This window comes from Halyomorpha halys, unplaced genomic scaffold, assembly GCF_000696795.3.
Source record: "Halyomorpha halys isolate HHAL.00 unplaced genomic scaffold, Hhal_1.1 Scaffold894.1, whole genome shotgun sequence".
Taxonomy (NCBI): domain Eukaryota; kingdom Metazoa; phylum Arthropoda; class Insecta; order Hemiptera; family Pentatomidae; genus Halyomorpha; species Halyomorpha halys.
Genome location: NW_027110846.1, coordinates 420,605 through 427,968, shown reverse-complemented (window position 1 = coordinate 427,968; position 7,364 = coordinate 420,605). Strand labels below are relative to the sequence as shown.

General features: G+C 31.3%; 1 protein-coding gene across 2 annotated transcripts in view; it reads right to left on the bottom strand.

Moving 5' to 3' along the window:
* LOC106686894 (QRFP-like peptide receptor) overlaps window positions 1–7,364 on the bottom strand; it is a 390,629-nt gene that overhangs the window by 29,973 nt on the left and 353,292 nt on the right. The gene's annotated exons all lie outside the window — the stretch shown is intronic.

The following is a 7,364-nucleotide window of genomic DNA, read 5'->3' as shown; positions in this document are numbered from 1 at the left end:
TCTGCCAGAGTTTCGGATAAATTTGGGGTCAGTCCTATCCTGTTTATTAATGGCAAATAGTGAGTACACTCTTCAAAAATATGTCTAATCGTAAGAATGGACTGATAATATTTGCACGTTGGAGGTGGCAGTTTTCTGATCAGGTGAGAGTGCGTGAGGAGAGTATGACCTATTCTCAATACCAATTTTATGTTGTATTTTTTATTGAGAGTATGACCTATTCCAATACCAATTTTATGTTGTATTTTTTTCCATTATTTTCAAGTAATCGTCGTTTTACGTAGCTTTTGAAAATAGAATCATCAATATTTTATTTAATGGTCTTTTTTCAAATTTAATCTTATGAAGAATTCAAGAATGGTATATAATTCAAGAATTCGATATAACACCAATAATATCAATGCACCCAGTAAGTGCGTAAAATTAAATATTTATCAGTTTATCTAATACAGCATTAAAATATGGTCTTTATGTCTTTTTAAACTTACACTGATAAGTAAGGGAAATCCTGCACATGATACGTACAGTTCTTGACAGTCAAAAGGGATCGTTGGAATATACCTTACTTATTAAAGAAAATACACGTGTTTCAAACTAATTAGGGTTGAATTAATTAAAAAGAAACAGGTGATTATGAAATGGAAGTGTTTTTGTGATAAACAAATGTCATTATTTTAATTAACTTATATTTTTACACGTATTTCCCTTTTTGCATGTTGTGCAGTTAATAACTCTTATCTAATTTTTATCACTTGTTTCTTTCTCTAAACAAAAAAGTATTTTACCTTATACTCTCCTCTCAGTACGTATTTCGCAAAAAAGTTTAACTTCCCATCAAAACCAGGATATATCTGGGGTTTAATTATAATTACTAAGAGATCAGATCTTGATAGAGTTTTATCTTCGAAAGACTATAAAATAATAATTGTCAATGAATAATAAAAATTATTAAATATTAATTTTACGGAATTCCTTAAAAAATACACGACTTATCGAAACACATTGCGTCTGAAAGAAATGTCTTCAAGATTAGCAGTTTATTGGCGCGAATATTTTCAGACTTAATGGCTAGATATTTTGAATACTCAGTTGGTAATTTTAATCCTTTGGTACTTATTGTGGAACATAAAAAATGCATTTAAATCAACAACATTAAGTAGAAAAAAAATCTGGACTCACTACAAACAAACTATGGTGTTATAAATACCGGCTCTTTTAAAATTCGTATACATTAACATAGGTTGTGGTTTTGGATCTGAAAATGTGTTCATATTATGTCCACTCAAAAACTCATTTTTTTTCTAATTTGAATTACTTCAATTTTGGTTTCATTTTTCCCATCTCTTCTGTTAAGAAAAAACATATTTTGGCTAAGTAGATCATAAAAATACCCGACTCAGCAGCGTTAACATTTAAAGCCGTATAAACTAATTCATGTTTATGTAATTATATTTTCTCACAATTTTTTTTTTAAACTTCAAATATAATATTAATTTGGATTTCACTGATTCAGTAAAATAATTTTTCCGCACTTATAACATTGTGTATTTAATTTAATTTACTGAATATTTTACTAGTTTATTTCTTCTCCCATTATAATAAAAAAATTATTAATTTATTTGATAGTACTATTTTTCCTATACAAAGAATTATAATTATTTACAAATTCAATGATAAATTAATTCATCTAATTTCTCTAATTTAATTAAAAAAGAAAACGGATTAGATTTCTACTATATTGCAACACTTTGCGGTCGTACAAAATTGCATACCCTGAGCGCCTGCCACCTTCATGGTCTAAGGTACGGGGAGTTGAGTAAGGGTGGGACTAACAACGACAAACCTTTGATAACAACAGTTGTTTTTTCAAAGAATAAACAACGAATGGCAACTTGGAAACGAGTAACAACAGTTATTTTTAATTCGTTCCCTAATTTATCACTAGCGTCGTTGTAAGACAGGCTTTTCGTTAAAACGGTTGTACAGTAAAGGTAATATTCAGTTTTATTTACGAATACAACCGCCGTTACGTTAGCTATTTTGTTGCCTTAGGTACTTTAGGTTTCACACCCATTATTAAAATGTCCAAGAACAGCACAAAGAGTGACATTTAACACTATTTAAAAAAATATATGATAGAAGGGCCTCTTGCAACTTAATTCCCATAATAATGTTAGAAAATAATTTTTTTTTTTTTTAGAATAGTATAACGATTTTTTAAATAACCAATAATATCAAATATTTATAGGAATAAAAATTAAAAAGAATATATTTCGAAATCAAAGAATTTTCGACTAAATTCATAAAACGTTTAGTTATTTTCATATCTGTCGTCAGGATGCCGGGATAATCGCTGAGGGCAATTATTCAAAAATAAGTTAATTAATTAATTTATATTAAGTCCTGCAATACTATTATTATAATTGAATTCCTTTCCAAAGGCTTTTTTGTGTTTATCAGTTTATCGGTTATTTAATATCTTCATATTTATAAAATATTGTTACCATTTAAACATAGGATACATTAGGGAGTGGACAAATTTATATTTATGTGTATACAGTACAAAAAGAAACAAAACATATATTTATACTTAATAGTTCAGAGAAAATTATATTATATTACAATGGCTTAGGAAAATGATTTAGATAGCTTGTTTGCTATAAAATATTATATTACAACTGTTTACCAAAATCAGCGGATATAGAAGATGGATTGGTTGTCAAATGCTCCTTCTAGTGGCTTCCTTCTCTTATCTTTCTTCCCCTCTCAAGCCTGGTCCTCTCTCTTCTATGTTTTCGTCTTCAATGCCCTTTTTTCCTGGTCTAGTTGTCCTTTCCCTTTTCTCCCAACTAACCTAAGAGGCGTTACTTCTTTTTAAATCTGATTCCTCATATGACCACTCAAAGGTTACAAAACGCCCCCTAGGTGAGCGCCTCCCCTAGATTCGAGAGGGGGTGGGAAAGTTCTGACGTGTCTAGGAAGAGTTTCTACCTCATTAATCGGCTTCTGATCCTTCGGCATGTGACAAGATGTTAAAAGCTCTGATACGAGACCACTGTGGTATACAAACACAGGTGTCCCTTGAAAGGTATCCCACCTTGGCCAGGTATCGGAACATATGGCATAAAACATTAAAATGTCACTTAACAAATGTTCACTAAAGTTTGGGAAAAATAGCAGAAACGACCCCAACTAGAGTTGAGAACCAGGATGGACTATCCCACATAATTTGAGAATAAAAAAAAATGTTTGGCAATAAAACTAAATATAATAAATATAAGATATATATTTTTTAAATCTGTCCTTTGTTAACATAAATTTAAGGATTGAGTTGCATTAGTTGTTTAGAGGTGCATCTAGTTCTTGGAGGTTTCTTCCTTTCGGAATGCAAAGATATTAATTATGATTCGCCGTAATATAATACCACGGTAATACAAAAACTAGGAGCGTAGTGGAAACCCCTTCTACTCCGAAATGACTTTTGTTTTCCTTCAAGAAATCAGTACCTAGGCAGTTTTCTAGGTAATACAGTTCTTAGGTTGCCTAATTATTTGAACAATGCACAATTAATGAAAACGTCACCCACACTCTTTAATGAAAACGTCACCCACACTCTTGGTGATCCATATGCTGCACTAGGACGAACATTAGGCATAGATGAAGAAATCTTCCACACTTTTCCTTAAGAAGTTTAGAGCATAAAAGAGGTGAGATAGAAGAGCACGAAATCATGCACGAAACTAGAAGCGACTTATAACTTACGACTACCCTACTTAGAGATAGCAGTCATCTGGGAAACCAGTCATTTCCTCGTATGATGTAATATCTAACGAGGAATGAAAAAGAACAATTGGCGGGAGGTTATTTTATTGGGTAAAAATTCCAAAAGATAGCCATTTATGTGACTAGCCATGTCGTTTTGCAGATATCCGCTGCACATAAAATAACGAAAAAAAGTATATGTTTATGAATTTTTCATCACCTACCAAGTAAAATACTGGTTTTGTGTACCTCCATAACTGACTGATTATATCTATTTAAACGAGCCTTAGAAATAATGATCGATTACAACGTGAAATTACAAATAATGGCAGTAACAGTATTCCTTGCCTTGAGTGCAATCAATAATGAAAAAAATGTCGGTGTTTTGTTATGTCTGGTATTCTATGATATTTCTTTTACTTACTTATCACTTAGTATTGTAGAACAAAACTTCAACTTTTATCATATTTATGGTCAGACATAAATTTAAAAAAGAAATATTATTTGATACGTTTAAGGAGAAATTCATTTCACTTCATTCTCCAAATTCGTTTCTTGGAAAGAAGGAAAATGCGAGAGATCTTATACTACACGTGCTATTTCATTAAATATAGACTACATAAAAACCAAATCTCGGAGACAGAAGGCACTAGATATATATTCATACCACATATTCAAGTTATATCTCTTTCACAATGAAACGCTCGGCCAACGACGCTAACTTTTACTGCCTCGAACATAAAAGCTCAGCCAACTGTAACCAGTCCGCATATGAACTCGAACTAAAATTACTGCATGAAACTTGAGCTTATCTTGGAATAATAACCGTTAAAATTGAACTCTAAGGTGCACCATTTCCACACGTGCGGCTTTAATCAGTATTCTAAAAAAGACTAAAATTGTGCAACGTTTATTTATAATGCATAGACAGAAACTATGTTTAGATACACTCGATAGAATATCGATAGATTTGGGAACGAATAAATTAATTATTGAAATAATACTTAATTATTTTGTATGTTCATAGTGTTATTCCTAGTAATATTTCTTAATCGACGTTTTAAATCGTCGACGTCTGTTATTAGGTATGTAGAATACATCAGTAATGAAACAATTGTAATAGTTCTTTTAATTAAACTCAATTTGTATTATGTAATCTTAGTATTTAATAATTAGTTAAGAAATTAAAAGAAAAAAAATTTTTTTTACTGAAGGTCACAAAGGACGTATGAGAACAATAAAATCTCGAATAATTGCCTTAATAGAGTTATTTGTTATTGACTGAGCCTCAAGATCTTCAAATATGATAGTATTGACCTCGTGTACGACCAATATGATAATATTGACCCTCAGTAGAGTAAGGAACGTATAAGTATTGTTCTTTTTAATACCTATATTTCAAAACCGTGGATTATATCCTCTACAAGAAATCATTTTTTATACGACGGTACAGTATTATTAATATTTACGACCGTTAATCCTTAGTGTTTAATGGTGAGAATCGAAAATTGATGGTAGAGAATATATTTTGTTTGGATTGAAACAACAACTATCTTCCGTCCGGTGAAAGGAACTCTTGGAAGAAGCACAATCCAGTCCCGAATGATCCCCTAATCCTCTTTGGTCCGGCTTTATCGTTCGGAACCCACCGCCACGTCTACTCTTCTCTTCTTTCTTTATTTATTGTGGTTTAGCAAAGTTTGAACTGCCACTTGAAAGTAAGACTGCTACTTTACTAGCTCAGTGGAACAAAATCCATGTATATGTTCAGAAGTTAATGATGAATAAATTTTTCAAAATTAATAAATTTGAATTTTATTATCATCTATACAGCTTCAGAGTTAGAACGTGAAAATTTGTTCCTCGAAGCCACCGAGAAATAAATTTTGACTGGCCCAGGTTTTGAAAGAACCCACAACCTACGAAGTTTGTACCTTTTTTAAATCAATCATTAGAACATAATATCAGAAATTTTTAGCCAAGTGACTACCTAAATTTGTTTAGGTATAAACCTAAGTTTATAAACAATTAACAATGAGTAACATGATTATTTATATTTAGTACAAGAATTAGATCCTTATTCTTCAAAGCCTTTAGGTATTGGACTCCTGCTTGTCTTCAATACTTTGATAGCTATGCCAAAGTATGACAGGCATTATCATTGTTATTGCTATAGACTTCTTTATACAAGAAATCATATAGACAGTGGGATATTTTTTGCAATTAATTATAAATAAAATTACAAAATTTACTATAAAATATCGTTATGATATTTACAAGATAATAATAATTAAGTAGATAATAATAATAATTACAAATACTGTATTTATGGAGAAGCCGTCACGAAACTATATCGGGAGTGTCGAATGTCATCAAAGTCAAGTCAGCAGAGCAAATCAGGGAGAAGAGTGCTTGCTAAGGTACACCAATCTGGTGCACAAAAAATTAAAAATTCTTAATGACATCAACCTAACTATAGTCTACAAGCGGTCTTTGATGACGGTGTCAAGCTTGTTTATCTTTAAGGGAGAAAATATTTCGGAATAAAATGGAAAATATCAGGATCCGAGTGAATAAATTATCTCAATTGTACAAACTTTAAAAAAAAAATCAGGATTTTATTCGTTTTATCGTTCATAATTTCTACGAATAGCCTGATTCCGATGAAGAATCTTGCCAGGATGGCAAAGGTCCGAGTCCTTTACCTTTGCCATCCTGGAACAGAAGTAAAAAGCAGATTGGAACATTGAAGATTGATTTATTTAATGCCTCAGCTTTAAACTAGGTCAGGGTGCTGCTTCCGTTCACGGCCGAGATTAAGGGAAACACCTTAAAATAATGTTAATATTATGAAAATGTCTTTACAAAACATTAGTAGTACGTCCGATATTAGGGAAATATAATTATTTGAATAAACAATATAATATTATAAAAATACAGATTCAATATACACAATTGGTGAAATAATGCATCTGTAAAATTATTTCGTGTTTGATCAGTTATTGGGTTAGTGCAGAAGTATGCAGAATCCCTTATTATTAAAAATCACTCATTATCTCGAAAGTGGTTAATTGTAAGTCTTTAATATACTGGGCCTAGGACGTTCCAAATTGCATAGACTGGGTTATGATGTCCACCACGAAATCTATAAAATCCGACTTACTGCCGACGGAATTTTGAAACCATTACTTTTATTAATGTTGTAGTAAGAATGACTAAAGTTAAAAATAGTAACGGGGTCATTCTTTCTATAATTTTCCTATTTTTTCCCGCGGTCCACCAAATTGTCTGATTTTTTTTTTACAGCCTCCTGCAGCCAGAAAAAGACGAAAAATGACTATCTAATTTTTTTTGTCGAATCCTGCGTCTACAAATAATTATTGGCGTTCGTGGTTCAAACATATTAATTGAAGTTGATCAACAACTTCACTCCGTCGTTGAATTAAACGTAGATGTTTTTCAGAAAATTTGCTTGCTTCTTTTATTTGACCTCCTTCTGAACATTTAAATTTGGTGTTTTTCAACGAACAACTTGAATTTGCCATCTCGTTTTCAATAAATTGCAAAAATCCTATAAAAAAAGGATGGTTAGGTTTGAAAAA